Source organism: Chlamydotis macqueenii, chromosome Z (assembly GCF_036417535.1).
Source record: "Chlamydotis macqueenii isolate bChlMac1 chromosome Z, bChlMac1.mat, whole genome shotgun sequence".
Taxonomy (NCBI): domain Eukaryota; kingdom Metazoa; phylum Chordata; class Aves; order Otidiformes; family Otididae; genus Chlamydotis; species Chlamydotis macqueenii.
This window is the reverse complement of record NC_141593.1, coordinates 1,308,615-1,334,794: the sequence shown is the minus strand read 5'-3', so window position 1 is coordinate 1,334,794 and position 26,180 is coordinate 1,308,615. Positions and strand designations below refer to the sequence as shown.

Genomic DNA, 26,180 nt, shown 5'->3' with positions numbered 1-26,180 from the left:
ATGTAAAGAGCTCACCGTTGCACACCGAGTCTCAGTTCTTTGCTCATGAACTGCAGTAAGAACACTTGTTGGCATTATCTAGATGTATATACGTGGTGCATATCCAGCTCAGGTACTAAAGCATAAAGTATAAAGCCAGTATAAAGCACTGAAGACTGCTCATTAAAACTCAGTATCATACTGTTTAAACTTTGATATTTGAGCTTAAAATGCAAGCAGAGTAATTTTCATACTTAATTCTTTACAGCACTAAAAAAAAAAAAATTAACTCCAATACTAAAACTACCATTTTAAAAATTCCTAATTACAGCAGCATTGGTGAACCAAGTCAACCAGCTATGTGCCCAAATATCGATCAACAGCAACTGGAAGGGAGAAAGCGCAGCAGGGGAGGATTCGAGGACTCCCCTGAGCCATCTCCAGCAAGTCCATAAATCCTTACTTCCTTGCCAGCACCCATGAGACTGTATTACACCAGGGCAAAAAACAAGAAAAGCCCCAAAGCTGAAGCAGAGATGCTGCAGACTCAGCACTATTGAGGAAAGAGTCAGGGGAAAGGCTAAAGCTTGTGTCCCCTACCCACTATGGTGACACATGACAACTTCAGTGTCACTGGATCTCTGCCTTTATCACATGTGGGCTCCTGATAAATTCCTAGGTGATAAGAAGTAGGCTCTTCCAATCACATTGGATTATATTTGTCCCCAAACACCTGCTTAGCAGTTAATATTTTTTTAGTGTCTCTTGAAATTTCACGTCAGAGATTGAGCATTTCATAAAATTATTCATTTAATAGGTCAAAGTCTTGAATTACACAGCACAAACTTTATAAAACTTTAAAAAGACCTCAAAATTCTTATTTCCTTTTTAAATCAAAAATTAATTAGGACACACTTTCTTGAAGACAACAGAAAAATTAGGAAAGTTTAGATGTCAATCTTCTAGTCAGAGATTCAAGGCGCAAAAGATAAAGATCTGTAAGCTGCTTCAATGGAAAACATAACTATAGGATAACGAATTAAAAGAATTAAAAACACTCTTAGCTCTACAAAATTTCAAACCAGTCAAAGAGTATTTTTCTTCAAATGTAATTATATACTGAGATTTTGTCCTAAACCAATGCTCCCTTCATCAACTGCAAGGCAACTGCCGCCATGTCAAGGGCAAGGAAACTAATGCCACTCAGTGTTAGGCAGCTTGAAGGCGTTATTGTAATAAAAAGCACTATAATTACAGCCATCTTAGCAAAAAAATTATGTTATATTAATGTTTCATCACCATGGTTTTGATCCACTGTCCTTAAATCAGAACAAAGCTGAATAAAAATGCTGACCAGAAAGTTAGCTTTTAAACTCACATGAGCTGTCCAGATATGCAACATGGAAATAAAATATTAAAAGTAAGAAAACCTGAAATAATTGTATATTTATAATTTGTTAAATGAATTCAAATTTCAAACATTTCCTCTCAAACTTTAGTGTAGTTCTCTTTTTTAATTTTCCACCACCCCACCCTTCTGTGGCTGGCATCTGCCATTACCACACCTTTCCTTAATAGTAAGGAAAAGAGGGATATTGCCAAAATGTTGCCAACGAAGTTGAATCTTCCACCAGGGAGAATGAGGTAATTACATCCGAGAGAAATCTGCACATTGATATATGACCCAAGCAACCTCCTGAAGTCCCATCTCTTGTTGGCAAGTGTGTTCCTCCAGAAAAGCAATCCCATGCTAATGGGTTCATAATATTCCTTTCAGTTCCACAATGCAATGTGAAATTAGGTGCTAAGTATTGGTTGGTGCTCCCAACATACTCAAGAGATATTTCTAGGGAAAATATTGTTTCTGATCATTAACAGCAGATTAAAGTACTAAAAAGATAAAGAGGGAGGATAGAGGTAAGTAGTTAAGTGTTTCTAGCTGTAGACTGTATGTCCACAATATCTAAAATACCCCTGTGCTACACCAGGTTTTACATTTACGTAAATCTCGACATTATTAATCTATATTTAAGTTTTTCAGCAAATTAAAAAAACTAAAGTAAGGCTGCAATCCCTTAGAAGCTCTCCTTATCATTTTCTTTTCAAACCTAAGAGTTAGTTAACAGAAAACTAAATTAATATAAAGTCACAAAGTGCCCAGAATCACATCTCAGATTCTGCTTCTTCAGAGCACCACAGAGAAAAAACAGAATAATAGGAAGAAAATCCCATGTTTAAAATTTCTGTTCAAGCCAATAGCATAGCCATAGGTAGCTGTAACTGCACCAACTGTACCAACGCTGCCCAGCATTGTTAAAAGCATGGAATGAAATTTGTCTAGACACTTTACCATGAAGTGCTTGGATTTCTTTCACATTTAAATTAACTCTTGCTATTTACCAAGGGAGATGCAAATTGCAGAAGTCTTCTTAAAGCCTTCCGTCTCTCTGGGCAGTGGAAAGATGAGCTATGACGCTCAAAACGCAACAACTGAACTGTGAGAAGGATGAAGTGGCACATCACCTGCAACAGCATCCTGACCCAAAGTGCTTCTGAAATTCTAGAAACTCTTGAAAAAGCTCTACATTACCAAATACTACCTTTCTGGCACTAGTTCTAAGCCTAGTGCAGTTAATAATCGATAACCTTAAAACAAGCCACCCAGACATATGAGCATTGATGACACTATTTCAGCTACACAATTGCTGCTTTCTGCAAAATACTTGTAATCTATTTTTAATTGGAGTTCTCTAATATCACTTTATTTCTTGACTCAGTTCCGCATGTAACCATGTTACTGGATTTTTTTTGTCAATGAGAGAAACATTAAAATTTTGCCAATTATTTCTGGCAAATATATATACGCTTTGAGAGGGAAGAGACTGCTTTTACCTTTAAAACAGAATGAGCGGATCCATTTTTTCCTTATCTTCCACAAAACTACCCATCACAGCTTCTTTCGTCCCTGCTTATACGATTCTATGCAAGGCACAGCAAGGAAAGCAGGTCTCACTTAAGAGCAAGGTATGATTTTTGCATCAGAGAACCCGAGGTCTTCCGTAAGGTGGCCAGAAACACTGTTCACAGCCAGGAAAACAAACCCAGGATTTTGATCTAGTTTGACAGTCTGTGGAGCAACACTTAACCGCAAAATGAAGTTACGACACATTCATCAAAAAAGAACTTTCTTTCACCGGACTGTTGTTTAACGTAAACACAACTCTGCAGAAATCTCAGCCCAATGCTCTGCTCTCTTACACAACAAGATACCAACAAGGTTCATGTTTGTAGCTACTTGGAGAAAAGTTTAAGTGCATTTATCTACACTTTCATGTGATGAAGCAAAATCCTAAGAGCTCGATTTTAAAGACATTTTAAAATCAAAACACAGGTAGGAGCGCAGAGGGTACTTTAAAAATGTTCTCATTGTAAAACATTGAGATTTATAGCCAACCGAATTTGTAGCACTGCATATCATTATTTCAAGTTAACATATCAACGACCTGTGAGCTACAATTGATTTGTAAGCTTTCTTGGGATATTTACTGAACTAGTTGTAATTCTTCCACAAAACAGGCTTATTGATCTTTCAGCCCTCAGTGTAAAGGCTTGGAAGATAAACCCTCCAAGCTCTCTCCCTGGAAAGAGCGTTAGTTTAAAGCAGAGGAAATCAGTGTTACTTATTTCCAAGTATCTTTCTTCGAAAATGAGAAAGTTTTTAAATATTTCATTTAACACCAGCTGCAAAATGCAATCATATTAATAACCGAACTTCATCAAGTTTTCCTTTGAATGGCCTATCCTTCATTAAGTTTAAATATAGGCATTAAACTTCAGTTAATGCTGGCGCAGTCTTTTTGACTATGCTCATTTCTCCCATCACCGCAGCCTGGTAACAGAGCACATCCCTTCCTCGTTCTCCCACACACCCAACTCAAGTCCTGTCATAGATCATTAGCATCCTGCCAATGAAGTTTTATTGCTTTTGAAACTACTTTGCAGAGTGCACCAGACTGAGCTGCAGCCCTGGGCTGCTTCTGAAACTGAAAAGAAGTAAGAGAAGTACTAAGAGTTTTCATAAACATTAAGAACTTCTTGGTCTCTTCCTGTAATTTTAACATTTCCAAAATGACAATTCTGCTGACTTGTTGCAAAAAAAATGTAAAGAATACAAGTAGGCAAGACTAGAGAAGTCAGTAAAAAAGCGTTAAACATCAGAAGGAGAATCCAACCACAAAAACCGCACCAAGCAGAAAAGATCTAACCCATGTTTCAGTAACGTTTGAATCAAGTCTTAGCTCCACACCCTGCCTTCCTATTTATGAAACTTTCAGCGTCCACAAGGCTGTTCAATGCTGCAAACATCGGAGGCAGCAGTAAACACACATTATGAACCAAAGCAAAAGTGATTTTCATTGCATCTAATTGATACCATCATGTAGCCCCTTCACCAAAACCAGCGAATACCATACTACTCGAAAACATTACAATTAGTATTTCATTCTGATTACATTCAAGCAGCAGCTTTGGGAACTCGAGGATGGGTTGTTTTTTTTTTTTTATTTAATACTCATTATGTGTGACACATTTCTTGAGTCAATTCAACGGTTCTCACATTGTGGTCTGATGAACACTTTCTGGTGGCCCATGCAGAGCTGGCAGCTCACGTTGTGCTGGCTCTTGTCCTTGTTTCCAGCTGCTACATTGTGTTAGAAGAAAGCTAAAAATACATAAATACTTTCCTACGATTACTTTTCCATGTAAGCAATTCCTCAAGTTGCCACGGGGATGTTATGTGATAATGAATGGGAGAGGAAAAAGCAGTCCATGGAATCATAAATGGGAGAGCCTGGATCACTGAGGCAACTGCTATACCAAGACGTAGTTTACACCGTGTCTCAAGTCAAAGCCATTTTATACTTTATAAGCATGTCCTTAACATCTCAGGTCTTTATTTAGAGCAACTTAAAACTGCTAAGTGTGAGGAGCACCAGGTATACTTGCTTAAAAGACAACAAAAACAGCAGCTACATGAAATTTAGGAAAGACTCATTTTAAGTTTTTGGAAGATTCACTACAGTAAGAAGTTAGCAAAGCTGAAGTACAGGAAACAGGACATAATTTTCATGCAGTTAATGAAATTGCATGTGAAGTATTCCATCCTTTAGCAACATTAAACTCGTAAGGAGCATAAACACACTGACGTACACACAAACTACCAGCTCTAACTGAAAAAGTCGATCTGATTACACCACAGATTTTTTAGGTAAGGAGATTATAAAACTCCGAAGCGTAAAAGTGGCTGTCCTAAACATTGTAGTAACTTTTCGTTTGCAGTAACTTTTTTATTGCAGCAACTTCTTCAGCTGACACAAGTCCTTATTAACTATAGATACTACTGATTGTAATAAATAATGCACTGTTAATGATAACATTTTTGCAATATTATACCTGACATGGTAAGACAAGTGAAAAAAGTAACAATTTTTAATTTTCAGCAATATCCTTCGTGCTCTCCACCGTCTGGCATTAGACCAACAGAATTAACCCAAGCTAGCTTGCAACAGAAAGACAGGCATTTCAAGAACAACTACAAATGAATAACTTCTGGGCAACACACAGTCTAGCAAAACAAATTCATGTTTTACATACTGGTAAGCTAGCTGTTTTCTAAGTCATCAGCAGGCTGCAGCAGGAATTCACACGTGGGAGATACTAAATTTAAAAGCTTGCGTGCAGTGCTGTAAGCATTCTGAGACAACAGCTATGCACCAGTCCATCTTGACTCCATTTACTGTTTGGAATATATATCAGAATTTGGAATTTATATCAGAGTAAACTCGCGATCAGTTGAAAGGGCACATCTGGGCTTAAAATCCTATCAAGCTACTACTTAGTCCTAGATCCAAATTGCTGTGCAAGGCTAAAAACACACGTCTCAACAACACACACAGTGGACTACCATGGGTTTTATTTCTCGTGCTTTATCATTATTATACTTTATTTTCAGTATTTAATTCCTAAATACTACAGGAAAGCGATCGTATTTCTACAGAAAGATTAAAAGCAAGTTTTAGATGATATTTTAAAAATGTATTTAAAAACCATTCCAGAGGAGATGTTTTAAAACCAAGTTATTTTCTCCTCATCAAATCAGTGTAAGAGAACCGCTAAGACTGGCTCATTAAAACATATGACTGAGTACAGCTTATTTGTTTGAGGTTTTTTCACACCTAATAATACTATTCTAAAGGAGACCAGTATTTCACCCTGCTTGCCAAGAACAGCAGAAGGTAGTCATTTCTGTGAAGCCAAACTCTGCAACACTTTCCTCTGCTTGGCCCCTCCTGATCACAACTTTTACAGGAATAGCCTAGGTTTGTGTGTGTGTGTGTGTGTGTGTTATCTGTATTCTTAAAATGCAACCCAGGCACCTGGTTTTTGTCAGTCTCCATTGCTCCTGGCAATGCTGCAGCAGCACGAGAAATCTGTAGGGAATGGCTGAGCTCTGGCAGTCAGTGGGAAAAAAAAAAAAAAAACAAACCAAAACCAGCCCAGCAAATCTCCAAATAAACTCTCTGAAAGCCGTAGCACCGAGAAGCACCAATGTGTCCGAGGAGGCCAGCGCCATGATGTCATTAACACATTCTGGAAGCAGTTTTTCAGGACATGAATCATGGAAGCAAGTGAAATGTAAGACCTACTAGCTAATTGTGTGCATCCCCTACCCATGCAACAGTGTTCCCTCCAGTACGTTTTGTTATTCTACCCAGTCTAGTTTTAAGGGACTAGTAATGGAGCTTGAACCACACCCTTTGGGAAGAGAGTTCCATAATCTAATAAACCTCAATGTTAAGATTTTTTTTTTTTCCTAATATTCAGCCTAAGCATTACTTTGTTCAATTTCATCTACTTATTCCTCTAAGTGATTCTCTGTAATACCATAAAGCATTTTGTCCCCAGTTGAGTGTTTACAGTCTTTAAATAAAAAGCACAGTCGTGTCTTCTTTGTTGCCTAGCCAAATTATATACACAGATTTTTCTTTCCTTTCTTTGAAAGTCTTTCCCACTCGCTTCCTGTGATTAATCCCCGCTCAAATACTTTGTGCGACCTCTCAAACATCACTGCACTGAAAAAACTACAAATACTAAATTGCATAGATTCAATACAGCATATTCCTCAATTCACTGCAGAAAAAAAAAAAAGGTGCTTATTTCATATAAAATTATTTATCCTCTTTTTTAGCACTAGATCTCAGGAGTTCTTACTGTGACATCTAAAAAGACATAAGCTTTTTTCAGGGCAGGAGTCTCATCTATGCCATTCGATTGCCTTTTTTTTTTTTTTTAAACTACAAAATAAAGAGAAGACCACGTTTTCCCAAGAGTTTGAAGCTCAGTCGTGGATCTGCACTCCCAACAAAGTTTGACTACATGGCTGTATGAGAAATGTATAAAGGCATCACAAAAAATTATTTTGTTTGAAAAACTACAGAAACATTTACAAACAAAGTCAACACCTTTACACTGTCTCACTGAAGCTATATGTTTAACATTTCCAGATGGGCTCTATTTCTCTTACTTGCAGACAGATGCTGAAAAACGGGATAGCTTTGTTAGCTGGAAACCTCCAAAGACATTTTTAGGATCTGTAACACAAATCTGAGTCATAGACACACCTGGTGACAGCTACCTTGAAGAATTAAGTAAAGCAAATGAAATATCACACTCCTGATTCAAAAGGCTATTGAGTTGCCAAACAAAGCTGGCAATAACTGTAATAAAGCATTAATTCACTTCAAGAAATATATCCAAAAAGACTATAGAAAGGTAATATCTTAAACAAGGAAGGAAATCTTCACATTTTTATTAGCTCCACTCCTGGCCTGTTGTTGGAAACTCCTATTTCAACTACTTTGGACACAAGTGATAAAATTTCTGAGATGGAACAGTATTTCTGCTGTGCATTTGAAGACTGTCCAGTATAACTGAAACTGCAAATGTGACCACAATATTAAAGAAAAAAAATAAAGCTTTTACTGCATTGTATAAGAATACAACACCATAGTATTATGACTATTTGAAACCCAGGAAACCAAGTGCAAGCTAGAAAACAAGAGGGTGAGAGAGAAGAAAATGTATGAGAATGTGGGGAAAACTGCAAATCTTAATTTTAAAAAAAAAAATTTTACAACAACTGTCTGATTCCATCAGCTATCAGCCCTGGAACAGCAAACCTCAAGTCAACAACAAACTCACATAGTGAGACATCAAAAAGGAGTTGAGTGTTGGGATTTTGGGGTTGGTTTTTTTTTCGGGTGTGGGGGGGTTGGTTGGTGTTTTGGGTTTTTTTTTGAGGGTGCAGTGTTTTTCCTTTTTTTTTTTGTTTTGGGGGATTTTTTTTTTGTTTGGTTTGGGGTTTTTTTTTGTTTTGGTTTTGTTTTTTTTTTAATAGAAAACTCCTCTGGCTTCTGCCCAGGGTATGTCCTAATATTTTATTGTTGTGGTCAGAATGGGAGGGAGCACAGTGAATGTCTGTAATCCCACTGACAGCAGGATTTTCAGTAACATTTTCTGTCAACACCATCAGACAAAATTGGGAACAGAAACAAACTTGGAAATACATTCAAAAAACACCTTGGCAAAGTGAGAGCAATGTTTATTTGCAGCACTGATTTTGACAACAAAATGATCAGGCTAGCCCAGGACCAAGCCAATGGCTCAAAGAAACCAGATGAAGAGGGTGGAAAAGACAGAGCAGTTTTAAAATTTGAGAAGAAAGCAAGAAGTCATTCAGAGCGTAAGATCACAGGATGGTTCAGGCTGAAGGGACCTCAGGAGGTCTTTGGCCCAACCTCCTGCTCCAAGCAGGGGGAGCTATGGACTCACATCAGGTTTCTTGGGGCTTTGTCCAGCTGAGTCTTGGAAACTTCCAAGGATGGAGATGGCACAACCTTCCTGGGCAGCCTGCTCCACTGCTTGACTGTCCTCACACAGAAATATTTCCTAGCATTCTAGAATCTCTTATTTTCTTTTCTAACTCATTCTTCATTTATGAAATGGAAGGGGAAAAAAAAAAATCTGTTTCCAATCCTACACATTTAGAACAGGATTAGGGGAGAAGAAAGACAAGCAACAAAAGTTTTCAGAGGTATAAAAATTTTTTTCAAGAAAAATGAGACTGCTATCTGATCTTATAATTTCACATTAATTTCACCCTCTGCTCTCAACAGATTTAAAGTCAGGTGCACAGGACTGTTGGGGAAATGATTTTAAGATGTACACATGCTCAAAGAGGAGGTATTTTGAATTAAAGAACACCTTTAAACCTAGTGCTGGCACATGCAAACACTTAAAACAAATGAAAGACTACCTTTACTTGCCAAAGTTATTTCCACAAATACAAAATCAGCAAGTCAAACCCTTGTCAGCTGTACTTGCCAGCCATTATTTCTTTCGCAACCAAGTCACTAGGTACTTATCAGCAATCTGAGCTACACCTACCTCTGTGCAAGGCATTGTAATATCCATACAGGGAAAATATGCATCTCTTAAGAGTTTATAATAGACAAGAAAAATATAAACCCTGAAAGAAAGGTATAGAGAACAAAGCAGATGATATGTGCTAATTACATGTAGTACACTACATAATAGTTAAGAATGATTAAGCAATGTACAGTGTGATCCATCAAGGTGAATTTTGATACTGGTCTAGCTATAAACAGCTTGAATACTTTAAACACAGACATCAGAGTAATGTGTGATTCTTCCTAGAAAAAAAATCCAAAACTATCACACTCAGGCTACCCTAGACAATCATGCCTATGCAGCCACGTCAGCAGTGGGCAGAGAAAAAATTTACAAGAAGTGATCAGTGCTGTAAGTCTGGAGATGGAGTAATGGTAAGACAGTATTCTGAATTTTACAAAATGCTGGAAAACTAAAAGTGAGAAGTCTTTCAAGGGTCAGGTGTCCAAAAGTGCTCCATACACTACATACAAACATTTCCAGGAGAAACTATCTCCCGTCTACACACTGCAGAAGAGTTTCTGGATCTTCAAGTAATGATCTTGGTAGAACATAAAGTATGAACCATAAGAACAACTGGAGCTGCTGACTGCCAGACATTTCTGGAAGTTTGATTGCTATTTACTAGAGTTGCAGTCGAAAGTTTTTAAATAGCTCCTAGCATACTGCTGAATACTCTCTGGATTTATCCTGACAACCCTGTCCTCAAATTATTTTTGGTTTACTCAGCACTCAGAGAATTGCAAGTATTTGTTATCTCAAATTTATGCACACCTTGATTAATCTCCTTTTCAGAGAGAGGGAAGAGAACCTTTTTAAAGCCCATTTAACACAGATGCCAGCATTAATTTCTCTCCGTAGTAAAAAGGTCAAATATTACTTAAATGTAGACAGATATATTCTGAAGTTTATACATGTGTATATATATGATATTTTATATAATAACAACATTTATTTATATAAATTTTAAGATATAATAGATAAATTATCAAATATATTCTAAATCAGCTATAAATACACAAATAGGGCAGAATCATGAAGTAGTAATCATTTATAAACACACATTTGTAGCACATGCATTAAGTGCTATTTTCCTCCAAGTACAAGAGCTTCTCCCATGGATAACGTGCTGGTATTCCATGCAAACAGGCTCTGCTGCCCTTGAAATGCAACATAAGACCTAACTTAAAAATGTGGTGTTCGGCTACTGAAACAAGCGGTAATAAAAGTTTGTAACACTTTCTCATTCTTCTCCTGCTGCAATGTCAATCTGTTCCAATCATGAACCACAAGACACACAAGCAACACAGATGTTCACAATTTTAGGCAATTCTGAAAATCATGGTTGTCCACACTGTGCCCCAGCTCCCTTCTCTTGTTTACACACATGATACCAAATACTTACTCACGAGGATCCATATTTTCTATGCCATAGATGATCCTATCACAAATGAAAGCACTCAAATTTTCCTTTTTACCATCAATCTTCATTTCTTAGATTCCAGGATTACTTTTAAACAGTGCTAATCAGGGTAATTATATTAACTAACACTTCTGAAGCAGTACCCTCAGAACAACTTCATCCCTACATAGGGAAGGGTAAGAAATTCGGACTGCCATTGACAGAAGTGACCTGTAATGTCGCCAGACAGAGCAAGACATCCAACAACTGACTTCTCCAGAGCAGTTAGAATTTTCTATCACTTAGTAAGTTTAACAAACTGCTCCCGTTCACTTGTGTGACTGCAGGCACTCAATTCAAAACGAACTCGTTTCCCAAGTGAGATATGAGAACATGAGGAACGTGAGTGACTTGCTCCTTTGAAAGTCTCTCCCTAAAATGATCTGCCTAACATCCGAAAAAGAAAAACCCAAAAAACAAACCAAACAAAAAAACCCACAGAGGCAAGGGAGAACTATTTTTTTTTCTGGACTCAGTTGCCTAAAACACAAGATAACTTTCATCTTTCTGTGCCCTTCCTTGTTGAAGGTATGCAGGTCAGTTTCCATGGCAAGTCTCACGACATGACAAAGCCCAGTTCCATGACAAGACACATCCCTTGTTGAAAGACTTCAAAGCTCATTCTTGCCACCGCTCAAGGGGTCAAATCCAGACTTATCTTCAAGTCCAGCATTTAGGAAACAACAAGGGCCAGCTTTACCATGGCCAAACTCAGCATCTGTGTTTAACCAGCCAAGAAATAAGCAATTGTGATGAAGCAGGATGAGGTAAAGGGAGAATTCACTGCCTAAATCACAAATGGACTGATTAGCAGACGCGCTGGACCTGGCTCTGCGAAGATGCACCTCTCCTCCTGGTCCCAGTTTTCATCATTTGCTCCATCCCATCACTGAATTAGATGTCAACAGCTAAACCTCAGCATCTTCCCCAGCCTCTTGATGCCCTTCCTTCTACTGAAGTAAGTGCTGCTTGCTCCTTTCCACAGCTGGCCACACACGTGCCAGATAAAGATCCCAATCTCCTTTTTTCTTGCCCCAAACAAAACCAAGAAGGAATAGCTAGCACAGCAAAAGCATTCACAGATCTGCTGCTTCCCTCCCAGGCCCAAGTTTTACTCCTCCAAACTTGTGAAGCACCTGAGTGCTGCTACCTGCACAAGTTCCAATCAGCTTCTCTACCAGAGCCTTCAGCAGAGCATTTAAAAGCAACTAAATAAAACTCCACATATAAGTACAGTTTGAAAACTCAGCACTACACTTTAGAAGTGCTCTGACTGCTGCACTAATTTCTAAGAAGACTTGCTCACTGTGCCAAGACTTGGACCCCACCACCTCTCCTCAACGCACACAAGTAACGGGCACGCTGGTTTTTAATCCACCGCAGCCTGTCCCTATTTCTGCTCTAAGCCGTAACATTGTGTAAAGCAGTGAGATAACTTCCCCCTCTATACTACCTGCTGTACCAAGGAAGAGAAAGTCCCCAAATATTAATTCTCTTGCTGGAAACCTGGTCCAACAGCAACTGGATGAAGCCACTTCAGGGAAAGTCCCTGCCACACCCTGGAACAGGCTCAGAGACTTGAAGAGGGGTGCCGCATCCCAAGCCTCACTGGCACGATGGTCTGTGGAACACACTTCATGAAAACTCAACGTTCAGACAATTTTGCTGCCAGTTTTTCAACAAGTTTCTGCTCAATGTATGCAAAGAGCAAGTTTCAGGACCTTGTAACTTGGCTAGAGTTAGTAAAATTTAAGAGGGATTGCATACGGCACATCTTTGTCCACGGTTTCACTCCCCTAAGCCCCCCTTCCCAAATCTCAGGAGTCTGTTTCCAAGGCATGAATGCTCTAAAACTCCTCAATAAAACAGATGTAAGAATTCAGGATCGGTTAAGTAACATTTTTCCCTAACCTCATTCTCAGAAACAGAAGAACTGTTTTCAATTAAAGCAGTGCCAAAAAAAAAAACCAACCCAAAAAAACCCCAGCGTAAGGAAGATACTCAGCATGAAAAGTTTCGTCACAAACAACTGAAGTTTGAAAAAAATTATGGGTAATTGAAAACTGGATTTCACTACTGAAAGTGCTATATAAGCTTATCTCAAGGCAACAATACCAGCTCCACATGAACATTATTAAAATGGTACTTTTAATGAAAAAGCATTAAGAAAAACGGCAGTCCCGAAGAATGAAGTCCCGTTCCTAGAACGGGCATACCACAGGCAAACCAGGGCAAAATTTTTCATCATCTTGACGAGCAGAAAACTCTACCTCAGCTGAAAGAATCCAGTCTCCCTGCTCACTCTCCAGAGCAGGACATAAATCATCACCAACACTGACGAGCTGGTTTGTGTTAGCACCTGCCCTTTGGTCTCTGAACTGAAGTCAACTCCAGAGGCATTGGTTAGTTACAAGGTTTTGTCACCAGACACCACAGTTGGATTCAAACCAACAAAACGGAGCGGCAATACACGATCTCCTATTTGAAGTCCTCTTAAGCATCTAATACTTAAGTTGCTTATCTTTTTGGGTAATGGCCAGCGTGGAGGCAACGCTGTTGGGAATGGTTTGAGTGTATCGAATTTGCTGACTACAAAAACATGACACCATGGGGGGAAAAAAAGGCTGACTAAGTATAACTAACTCTGCCTGTATATAGGCTTTTACAGAGATTTTTTTTTTCTAACAAAAATTGATAGTTAACATTGAAATTATATAGAAACATGTCTTAACACTCATCAACTTCAATAGTAAAGACTAAAATTACATATAACATATTAAGAAAGTTTTGATTCCAAATATTGACTCACCAGTTGATATTAGCCTACTTTATGGCATGAATTACACAAAGATTTGCATTTATCCCAATATGAGAAGTTACATTTAGAGGTGCTTTATTTTGTCTCTAGCATGCATGTTCAGTTCCTAAATGTTTCATCCTTGGTATCCAAAAATGTTTTACCACAGGGCAAGGGACTGCTTTAGGCTTTTCCTGTTCGTAAGGATTTTGCAATAGTGCCAAGCCATAAACAGTGAAGCGTTCGCTCCCTGGAAGCGCAATTAGGAAATACGGAGAACTACCATGACTGCCTTCTCTGCTACCATCTACAATAGGTCTAAGTCCATGCTTCCGAGAAAGAGAAGTTAATATAACTTCTTAATACAACCTATAATAGAGTTCTCACTCTGCACAAGACTAATCCAAGCATTAAAAATGCTGATCTGAGCAGCAGGACTGGCCTCGAGGGTGACAGCCAGCACCACTTCCTCCAGGGCTACTACACTCACTTTTCAGAAGTCCCTCAGATTTTAATGAAGCTCTCTCTTAGAATCACAGGATGGTTTGGGTGGGAAGGGACCTTCAAAGCCCACCCAGCCCAACCCCCCTGCAAGGAGCAGGGACATCTCCAACCAGATCAGGTTGCTCAGAGCCCCGGCCAACCTGGCCTGGAATGTTTCCAGGGATGGGGCATCCACCCCCTCGCTGGGCAACCTGGGACAGTGTTCCAACCACCCTCAGCGTAAAAAGATTTCTTCCTTAGATGTAGTTTGAATCTCCCCTCTTTTAGATTAAATCATTACCCCTGTCCTATCACACCAGGCCCTGCTGAAGAGTCTCTCCCCACCTTTCCTGCAGCCCCCTTTGGGCACTGGGAGGCCGCTCTCAGCTCTCCCCGGAGCCTCCTCTTCTCCAGGCTGAACAGCCCCAGCTCTCTCAGCCTGGCCTCACAGCAGAGCTGCTCCAGCCCTCTCAGCATCTGCGTGGCCTCCTCTGGACCCTCTCCAACAGCTCCATGTCCTTCTGATGTTGGGGGCTCCAAACTGGACATGGTGCTGCAGGGGGGGGTCTCATGAGAGCGGAGTTTTCTGCCAAGACTATTTTGCAAGCCCTACCTCGTATACAAGCTTTGTAGGTCTTCAGCATCAGCAGCTGCCACTCATGCAAAGCAGTCCTTTTTAGGCTACCTACTTTTGAGTAGATAATTGGAATACTGCAATTTTCATTAAAACATTTCCGCTATCCCCAGCATTCACTCCAGATTTGCACAGCCATTACTCAGCTAACTTTAAGCAAAAATCACGAATGCTGCCAGGCTGTTTGGTACACAGGCTGTGTCGCAACTCACAGCATGGAGAGCTGACAGCAGGACCCTGTGACCAACCCCTGCCCAGGGCTGGCACCAGCAAGGCTGGCCTGTGGCTCTGGGCCACCTTGGAGCCTGGACACCTGGCCAAGCTCCCTTCCTGCTCAGCCACTCTCTTACCTCCCATAATCACCCTTCTTGAGGTTGGTTATGATACTGTCGCTTTTAACACACCATTTCCACAAACTTAAATACTCATATACTAAAATATTCAATGGTATTTGCATCTACCAAAATTATAGTTGATCTGACAGTTTTTCACACTAATTACCTGATTACAGGGGTTCTTCAGAAATACAACAGGCTTCCTCAGAAGGGAAAAATGGTTATGTATTGCCTACATCCTAAACCCAGCCACACAAAGAATTATGATTAGCAAGACCAGACAGAGAGATACGTATATGCTGCATATACATCTTAATTAACAATTTCAGATTATTTTATAAGTGGGAATCTTGCACACATTATCACATGCAAACAGCATGTTTTATTAACCTTGAAGCAAGGCCTAGCAGTTAAATCATGAGGATAAAGATCAGGACACTGGAATTTTATTCCTAGTTGTAATGTCAACTCATTGTATAATTTTAGTCAAGCTGCAAGCATGTTATTTCCTCTGTTTCCCCTATCTTTAAAAAATGAGAATTTTTTACTTAATAAGGATATTTACCTCTCAATGCCCTTGGCCTGAACATGCGCTGTTTGGTCTTGTTAAGGCACTGGACAAGATCCATTTATCATCTCCCCCGAGATCCCAGCTCAGTAAGGTACTTGAGCACAAGAATAATTTCACCGGCTTTACCAAAACTGCTCTCATAATTACAGTTTCCTATGGAGGCAGCAAGTGAAATAATATTTGTGAAAACAATCCTTAGCTTTAGAAGAGATTCCTGAATCTGGACCAAAGAACAATTATTAACAAGTAGTAAACGATCGAGTTTCCTGGTTACTCCTTCAGGAAATAAAAACAGCGTTGGGCTGGTACAAGTCAGGTAGGGGACCGACAGCCGCCGCTGCAGTGAGAAATCCCAAGCTAACATCCCAGTTGCCCAAGAGATCTTTGACTCACTCAAGAGAGTCAGAATATAAATACATTGGAACAGATTATATATTAATTGTGTGTATATATGTGTAGACGCATAAATATAAATACATAAATATATAGATATAACATATAAATATGTAGAAGATGGATTATTTGTTGACAGATGTTCTCTGCACACCAACTGCTGAGAAGCAGTTCCATAAATACAGACTACTGAGGCTCAATTCAGAAGTCAGCAGTGAGTCACATGGATAAACCAGACGCCAAAATTGAAATTCTGCAAGCCAAAATGTTTTTTTCTAGCAATATTTTTATATTATTATCTACAGTTTACATATATACATGTAATATATTTACATATTTAATCTTTACATAACAAGATCTTTATTTAATATTCCATACAAATTATTCTGATATAAAAAGCATACCTATTTTTATTTCTAGTAGGTATTCTGATACCTACCAGGTATATACATTTGTGTATATACACACTAAATATAAATCTATATATAGTATACTAGGTTATGTACAGTTTTAGATTACAAAAACATATTTATGTTCATATATTTTATATATAGTTACCACATTTTGTTTCTATTATATAGTTTTCCTATTACACACATACACACAAAACTAGTGGGTACCAAATACCCGTCAATTGCTGTGGTGCTCACAAATACCTCCCATTCTTGGTGGAACTAATTTGACCCAGATTTTCCTCCCAGCTGAGAGTAAACTGTGCTGAAACCTCCTAGAGTTCTACTTTCCTTTCAGACAAGGAAAATCTTTGCTCAAAGTCATGATCTGATTCTCTTCCTAAAACCCAAAAGCCCCACAACCTCCCTTGTATGTATTTCCACAAGCATTCTTAATTGAAGTCCATTAACTATACAACATTCAGAGGATTCTTCCAGCTTCCAAGTATCTTATCAAAGTGGAGTGAATTGTCCTAGTTAGCAAGTTTAGAGTCGACACAGCATTTACACAAAAGATTAAGAAACAGGTAAGAAAACTGGCTCAGCTTGTGCACTGCTTGTAGATGGCAGTAAGACAACTTAAAGCCACCGCAATAAGGGCTCAGAGAGGATGTATATCAGGTATTAGAGGCCCCGAACAGAACAAAAAAGCACCGTGACTCAACTGCAGAGGAAGGAGACTGTTAAATGTAAAACGATTAAGTCTTTTTCAAATCAGGAAAGAAAAAGGTACATAAGCTTTGGTAAGTTCAATGCTAAGCCATATCGAGTCAAGCCAAAAATAACTTGGGAACAGCTTGCTGAAGGTATAAAAATTAACAGCAAAAGCTTTTCTGAACAATTTGAAGTAGATAGCTCCTCAGAGAGGCCAACAAATGATGGAGGCGTTAAGGGAGCACTCTGAGAAAGTCAGGGTCTAGCAGATGAGCTAAGTGAAGTATGGTGGGTGCATTTTCCAACACACTCTGGATACTCCATCAGCAGATCTGATGCAACAGCAGTGGAAAGAGCAGTTGCTGTGATGTCTCTGCTCAGCTTCTCTCGGCAACACGTCATCTTCAACCAGATTAAGGCTCAACAGGAAGGTGCCTTTGGAGAAACAGTCTTCAGATGAAGGGTCAGGAGAAGACATAGCAAGAAATTCAGAATAGCCATGAATTATCAAGACCTGAGTGCTCACCTGGTAGTGCTAAACTCTACAATAACATACTCAAACAGAATGAGTCTGTTAACAGAGAAGCACAAGCAACATCAATCTGTGAAGAGCAGGACCCGACATCTTTGGATGTACGACATGACATCTCTGTACCTTCACTGTAGGCAATGCATAAGCAGAGCAGTGACTACAACCAGGAGACAGATAAATTACGATTTTTGGAGAAGATTCAAATCAGGCTCCTACATAGGTAAGTCATACCTATTACAGAAGTTGCACTGACCCTTCCTGTTTGCTTAAGATTTATGCCTATGTTAATCTCTCAGATCTTTCAAAACTTCTTGAAGGAGTCAAACAGGAATAAGAGCAATCTAGTTCATACAGAGCAAATGTCAATGCGCCAATGCTTCCACCCAAACCAGCAGCCTCTTCCCTTTCTTTTGCACATTTCTTCACAACGCTCACTTCTTAAAAAAAAAAAAAAAACAAACAAAAGAAAAATAAAAACACAAAAAAAACCCCAAACCAACATTTGTGTAGCCATGCTGGAAAATTAGTTTCTTTAGCCAAGTTGAGGGGAAGGACAATTTTCGGCTAGCTCAGTTCTCTGTGATAGCTCACCAGTGGCCACACAAATGTACGTACAAGCAAGAAAACAGAGAGGCAGAAACAGGCAGGCAAGGGCAGTTTGAGCTTCTTTCAACAGCAGCTCACACTTCTGTTGGATTGAAAGTGAATGTGGAATTGCACCCACTACAACTGGATATAATTTCTGAGATTTAACAAGGAATAAAGGAATAAATGGTCAGTTTGCATGAAGAAGGAAGATTACCTGTAGATTACTATATGGCTAAACTGGGGTACTAACACCTCTGGATTTGCCATATCTTAGAAACCAACAAAGTACTCAGGGGTTAAAATCTAAAGATACAAAAATCTGATGCAGACCATCAAATCTAAAGCGACTAAGTCACAGAATAGTCTCCTGATGGAATGCCAGTTAATTACTACGGCAATGAAGGCAAGGTAGGAGATATACACACTCGGTGGGGTAAGAAATCTAAGCTACACGTCATAGCAAAGTCTAAATTAACTATTTCCATTCAAGAAGGAAATCTCAGAATCATTACCTATAGTCCCCTGAAAGTGTCAGCTCAAACCTTACAGTCATCCAAAAGGCAAAGTGCTTGATGCTCAGACCTCTTGCATATAACCATCCTTTCCCCCGTGCCTTGGATTAGAGGCTGGTCAAAGTGAACACACTGGAAGATGTTTAGATGTTCTGATGGTGGAAGATGGAAACGTGACAGAGTGGTGGAACGGGGACAAACCACCAGACTCTTTAAGCCAGTGTCTCACCCACACAGTAGTCCACCCATCGAGAGCGTAGTTTCTGGGAGACTGTTAAAAGCCTTAATAAAGCCAGGTAGACAGCTTCACTCACTCTTCCCTGGTCCGCAAGCTTTACAATTTTACCATTGCAAAGGCAATGCAGTTGGCCAAGCACAATTTACTTTTGCTCCAGCCATCTGACTGACATAGCTACACCAGCACCATTTCAACAGCAGGCTAGCACTGCTGCCTTGTCATGCCAGACAGATTCAGAACTGTATAATTTCATCTTTAAGACATGCGGCATTTTTAGGTTGTCCCACAAGAGTCAATATCCAATTGTTGAATTGTTGTTCTCAGAATTTATCCGGACTACAGAGCTTCAGCTGTATAACTAAAGCGATGCACATCTTTACTTTTTACTGTTCGTATTAATTTCACATATAGGAATCCACACCGTAGATAGAATCACAGCTAAGCCAAGCTTCTCTTGCCTGAGTTTATGCATGTAATAAAAGCAGAAGCAGCTATAGAAACACCTGTCCTGACAGAGTTACTGCAGTAAAAGCATCAGTTCTAACTCAAATACCTAAAACCAACATGAAGTTGCATAAACATGCCTTACATACTCCAGCAGAGCCTATGGACCTCATTAACTAATTTTTAATCACCATTTGGTACGAGCCTAAAAGAGAAAAACAAAACACAATACTGCTTAATTAATATCCCAAATGCAGCATTAATTTCTTTGAGGAAGTTGTGAACTGAAAGACTCCAAAAGACGTCCAGAGCAAGTTTTGAAAACAAAATGTACAATATATCAACTAGTACATCCCAAACTTTTATTACCTCCCACACTTCTCACACAGACGTAAGAGTTTAATGATAAGACACCCACACACATGCATGATTATAATTTATGGGTAGTGGACCACATTCAATTCTAGTTAAAAGCAGTTGGCATTCTAGTAGATAATAAAATCCCTTCCTACGCCTGAGAAAGGATACAATGACAATTTCCATAACGGACACCACACTTCATAAGGAATTATGTCTAGCACGACACCCACACTAGCCAGACAGAACCATAAATTTTCATTTATACAGTCATTATTTCTTCTCAAAGTCTGCCTCCTAAGGAGGAAAAAGTGACAAGGAAAATGTCAGTTCTACACAACAAAGGGATTAATTTGTACATAAGGTGCAATAATTACAAGTATTATAGGTTTCCATCTTTAGCAGTTGCTGGTGCTCATTTCAAGCATGTGCCAAACCACAGTGAAAATGTAATTTAAAATTAATTAACTGGAGAGCTCTAAATATATGTTAAAACAAACTTTCGCACAGTTTATGTGCTTTATGAATTGACTACTGCAATTTGCAAATATTCCCGTTCTTGACATACCGATAAGATGCTGAAATGACTTAAATTACTTCAATATCAGACCACGTCGTGAGTTTTAAGAGATTGGTGGTGGTTGTGGTGGGGAGAGAGTGCAAAACACAGAGGGGGAAGAAAATACGCTATTTAAAAGCCAGGAAGAGAAATACTGTAACAGTGATTCAGAACACATTATTTTCCAATACACAAACTGCAAAAGCGCACCAGTTTACTTTTTCTTCTTCCAGTGAAAATACTAAGAAGCCAAATGGCAAAGATAAAGGTTTTCTATTTAGCAAGAACAAAAATTCCCCCAGTAGCTACAGATTACGTGACAAATCACTAACCTGACTAGACAAGCTACGTGGAACTATGTTTAAAATACTTTAGTTGACTGATCTAGAAATCAATTATTAAATGTTATTCTCTATTGCTCAAAATAAGTTTACCTAAACCTTAATTTCTGAAGACTTCTACAAGCAGACAGAGTGCACCAAGGGAACAGAAAAACAGGAGGAAGAGGCAAGACTCTTGCAGTCTATTTGTTTTCTTCCTATCACTCGATGCTGTTATTCAGTAAACTTCCACAGTCCCCAGAGAGCCCATATTAAACATAATGCGTTTTCAATTCATGAAGCAGCACTAGCGTAAATGGCAAATGCACTCAGACCAGCCACACTCAATATTTTTCCCTGCATTTGTTCATTTTAATGCTGCAATTAAATCACTCGGTTGTACCAAGTGCTGTCACCAGGGCTTTGTTTTGTGACTGCTGCAGCAGCTAAAAATGGTTTGTTTGGGTGATAGGACTACTTTAGCAAAGCTTGAGAGTGTTTCAAAGCACAGGATAGGGAAAATAAATAGATCTCAAAAAGGGGAAAACTTATATAAATCTTCACTAATAAGCAATTCGAACCAATCCAGCAATTATAACAAAAAAAAAAAAATGTAGTGACAGCAGCCATCGCAAGTTAAAAGTTCACAGAAAAATTAAAGAGAACATTGGGCAAGAATAGGAACATGGCTAATGAGCACATTTTCCATCTACGCTAGGACTATTTCAGGACAACTTTCTTAATTGCAGAAGTGTAAAATGCTGCACTTCCAATTGCATAAAGCCTTTTACATAATAAGCAGTTCTCTAACCCAGATTACATATAATTCCTGTCCAAGAACAACTGTTACAAAAAATCAGAGGCTCTGCAGCTTATGTCCATCGCCCAGGCTGCTCTGACCTAGAAGCAACAAACAACACCTTGAAGTGTTGTGCAAATCCTTAATTCAACTTTTAATAGAAATGGCAGTACGAACAATCTCCAAAGTGAAAAACACAAGAGGAAGTCAAGGAGGAAAAAAATGCCCGATATCAGCAAAGATCTCTCCGTAATGAAGCAAAATTGTGTTTTAAGTGTGTTGGCAAACCCCATTCAAGGATCACCAAACTATTACTGAGATGAGTCAAAACAGCAAGCCTACCTCTAGAAGTTGCGTGTGCAGATCTTAAGATTTTATTTTGGGAGCAGCTTGTGAGGACAGAGCTTATTTCCAATATCCACAATTTCAACTAATTAAGATTCCTCAGTGCACGTATGACTTTGTGATAAGTCTGGACTAGTGCCCTGAGAAGTTCTGAGGTCAGCCATGCACGTGTTTGGATGAGATGCAGTCTCCCTGTGTCTTGTCTCTCCACACTGTGAAATGGGAAAGCAGCACTCGCTTTAGCAGGATAAGGAGTGGTTTTGCTTTCATTCCCACTGCCAGAAGAACGTCTTGGTCTAACAAGCCTACACAACCTCAACCAAATATTAATTTCAAGAACTCCAACATCATTGCTCAAAACACTTTATATCTCAAATTATCTGACTCTGTTAGTACAGGCCAACTAGCTAGTTGTCTTCATTGTAGTACTAGAAAGAGAAATTTTTATTTTTACTTTTTCCTCCAGGAGATTGCAGGTTATGGAGCTGCAAGTTTCACATGCACGTACTTGCATGCAGAGCTTCACTTCCTCTGATCACTTATTTAGAAAGCATGTTTGGGATCAATCCCTCCTGTCAGAATTTAGTATGTGTTCCATATCAGGACAGCTTCCTAGTAAATCCTCTGGATAAAGAGAATACACGTATTTTTAGCAGTATATTTTTAGATTTACAACTACTTTTTCTCCAAGGAGACACCTTCCATCCCAAAGCAATCTTTATTCCATCACCTAGTACAGGTGTTGTTTCTGGTGAGAGACATGCAGTCGTACAAATAATTTTGGGGGTAGTCACCAGGTCCCAGAAGCACGATGCCAAATTCTATTGATCAGAGCTGCCACAGGCATTCCAGTTGCTGTGCCTGATTGCCACCCCCTGCAAGACCATAAACAGCTTTCTAATACATTCTAGCAAGTACCCTTTAAGCAATTTGTTGTTAACTCATTACATTTCGAAAATTACCTATTACTAGTCTATCTTCCAGACATGTTTCTATAGCAGTTATTCTAAGTTGTCATGCATGTCACCATATCTTGCTTGACCTTGCACTGCAGAAACCCAATGGAGTTCCAAACATTGTACTTGGAAAACAAAATAATTATGTCCTCTGTTTAGTAAAACAGTTTATTTAGATTGATTTTGTTCCATTTGTCACACCTCTGTAAGGAACAGCACTTAACACAAAAGCCCTAAGTGTCTGCAGTTGACTACAGAAATACAAGTTCTTCACAGTATTATTTAAATATCTAGGTACCAACAAATTCTGAAACTGCATTTTAAGCTTTAAGCTCTTTCATCTGAAAGATGTCATGTACAGCCGCAAGACGCAAAGTGGCTGGAGACATTTTATCACCATGTTTCCACCAGACATCAAGGTGCTCTGCATCTATTGTACCGCAATGACGTACCTGGTTTATAAATGGTAGGGTAAACCATATTCCTTCTTCAAATGCTTAAATACTGTAACTTTACATTTGTTCTAATTGTGGATTTCTGACAATCTTCAAAATAATTCTTTAAAAAACCCCAAACATACTCTACCTGGTGTACTAGGAAAAATGAAACGCTGCCGTACTCCCTCCACCACTGTAAATTACAGAGCATCATGAAGATGTGTGCCTTCTTCCCTACAAGCATCCAGTAGCTTTGCTAAAGCTAAAGAGTTGAAAGTTTAGGGTCTGATCTCAAAAGACTTCCACTGAAGCTGTTGGGATGTTGCATGAGCACACAATGTCCCTGTGCACAACCACACCCCAGGAATCAGCACCGTGCCCAGTTTCAAGCCACGAATACCTGTCCTTTGCCATGGAGAGCAATCGGAAGGCTTTTTTACCACATATCCTAGAATCTGCCAGTCATCTACGTTCAATGGCAATCCTCAGGGTCTGCTCTCTTTCGAGAAAGAACCGCATACTCTGATATGTTTACACAAAAACTTCAAAAGTGAAGTATTCAGAGAGTAATGTAAGATCGGCTTAAGTAGCTGGAAAAAAGACAAGCCTTCAGGCATGCAGCCTCTTTTTAAATTTCTGTTTAAAGAAATTACATGTTCCTTTGCCAGTCCAAAATAAAAGTTTGTAAGCCTGATAGCTATAATACAGGATTTTCCTTGAGAATACAGAGGAAAAAGTAGCTAAGACGGTTCTCAGCAAATGATTCACTTCTCACATATTCTACAGGCTAATCCTTCTCCCAAGTTTTTCTGAATTTCACTTCACAAAGCAATGTATTTAGGCAGACATTACATGACTGGTACAGTAAGAACCAGTTGTGAAAGAGCTATTTCTTGCCTGCAAAGTCCTCGCTCAGGTAAGCCTTAACTAGCCTTAACTTAAGCCTTAAACTAGTTTTTTCTAAAGGCTCCACAGAACTTACAGACCCACCTTTTCCCAAAGGTTCAAATCTAGCTATGTGACAAACATTACAGAGTTTCTAACAGTTAAATTTCTCTAATGTACAGCTAAGGCTTACATACTGACAACACACTGAGTGGCGGAGTAGAGCAAATGTGGTTACTTCAGACGGAGCAGCCAAGGGTCCTGGCAGTGCCCCGAACAGCTTCTCCTGAGGAAGAATGCAGGACGAGAAGCTGTAACAGGATTCTAAGAGAGGAACTTTTCTTTTTCACTCAACAAAAGGAAATGCAAGACTTCAGTTTCCCACTCCCCAATTCCCTAAAATAGAAAGGAGGAAAACAAAACAAAAATCCCAAAGAAAATGAAAAGCAAACCCCTGTGTAAGGTGTGCCTGCTGCCTGTTCCTAAAACCCTTCAGCCACAGCACTAGCTGTGAGCACCCACCATGAGACCTCACTTGGGTAGACGCTGCCTGCAATAGACAGAAATGACAGAGGATGCTGATAACAGGTCTCATGGTAGAAAGAAAGATCTGATGCAGAACATCCTCGTGACAATTCTGTGCATCCTCTTATAATCACTGTGTGATGGACGGACCACTCGGTGGATAAGGAGTTGGCTGGATGGCCGCACTCAGAGAGTGGTGGTCAACGGCTCAATGTCCATGTGGAGACCGGTCACCAGTGGCGTCCCTCAGGGGTCCGTGCTGGGCCCAGCCCTGTTCAACATCTTTGTCGGCGACACGGACAGTGGGATAGAGTGCACCTTCAGCAAGTTCGCCGATGACACCAAGCTGTGTGGTGCCATCGACACACTGGAAGGGAGGGATGCCATCCAGAGGGACCTGGACAGGCTGGAGAGGTGGGCCTGTGCCAACCTCATGAAGTTCAACCAGGCCAAGGGCAAGGTCCTGCACCTGGGTCATGGCAATCCCAGGCACAAATACAGGCTGGGCGGGGAATGGATGGAGAGCAGCCCTGAGGAGAAGGACTTGGGTGTGCTGGTGGATGAGAAGCTCAACATGAGCCGGCAATGCGCCCTTGCAGCCCAGAAGGCCAACCGCATCCTGGGCTGCATCAAGAGGAGCGTGGCCAGCAGGTCGAGGGAGGTGATTCTCTCCCTCTACTCTGCCCCGGTGAGACCCCACCTGGAGTACTGTGTCCAGTTTTGGAGCCCCCAACACAAGAAGGACATGGACCAGTTGGAGAAGGTCAAGAGGAGGGCCACAAAGATGATAAAAGGGCTGGAGCACCTCTCCTATGAGGACAGGCTGAGAGAGCTGGGGCTGTTCAGCCTGGAGAAGAGGAGGCTCCGGGGAGAGCTGAGAGCGGCTCCCAGTGCCCAAAGGGGGCTGCAGGAAAGGTGGGGAGAGACTCTTCAGCAGGGCCTTTTGTGATGGGATGAGGGGTCATGTTTTTAAAATAGAGGGAGGCTGATTTAGATTGGATATTAGGAAAAAATTTTTTACAATGCGGGTTGTAGAACACTGTCCCAGGTAGCCCAGAGAGGTGGTGGATGCCCCATCCCTGGAAACATTCCAGGCCAGGCTGGACGGGGCTCTGAGCAACCTGATGTGGTTGGAGATGTCCCTGCTCCTTGCAGGGGGGTTGGGCTGGGTGGGCTTTGAAGGTCCCTTCCAACTCTAACTATTCTATGATTCTGTCATTCTAGGAACGGAGTTTCTGATTAATGTATTCACATTTTAGGTATACTATTCACAAGATGTGAAGTGCAAAATAAATCAGGAAAGCAAACCTTAAATACCTGATTGAAGTCTTAGTAATAAATGCCAGCTGAAGCTGACCAGAGAAAGCCAACTGATGTGTCTTCACCCTCAAGTAC

The 26,180-nt window shown here is 39.9% G+C and overlaps 1 protein-coding gene across 5 annotated transcripts in view; it reads right to left on the bottom strand.

Annotated features, from left to right (window-relative positions):
• Positions 1-26,180, bottom strand: part of DYM (dymeclin) — a 211,006-nt gene that overhangs the window by 129,002 nt on the left and 55,824 nt on the right. The gene's annotated exons all lie outside the window — the stretch shown is intronic.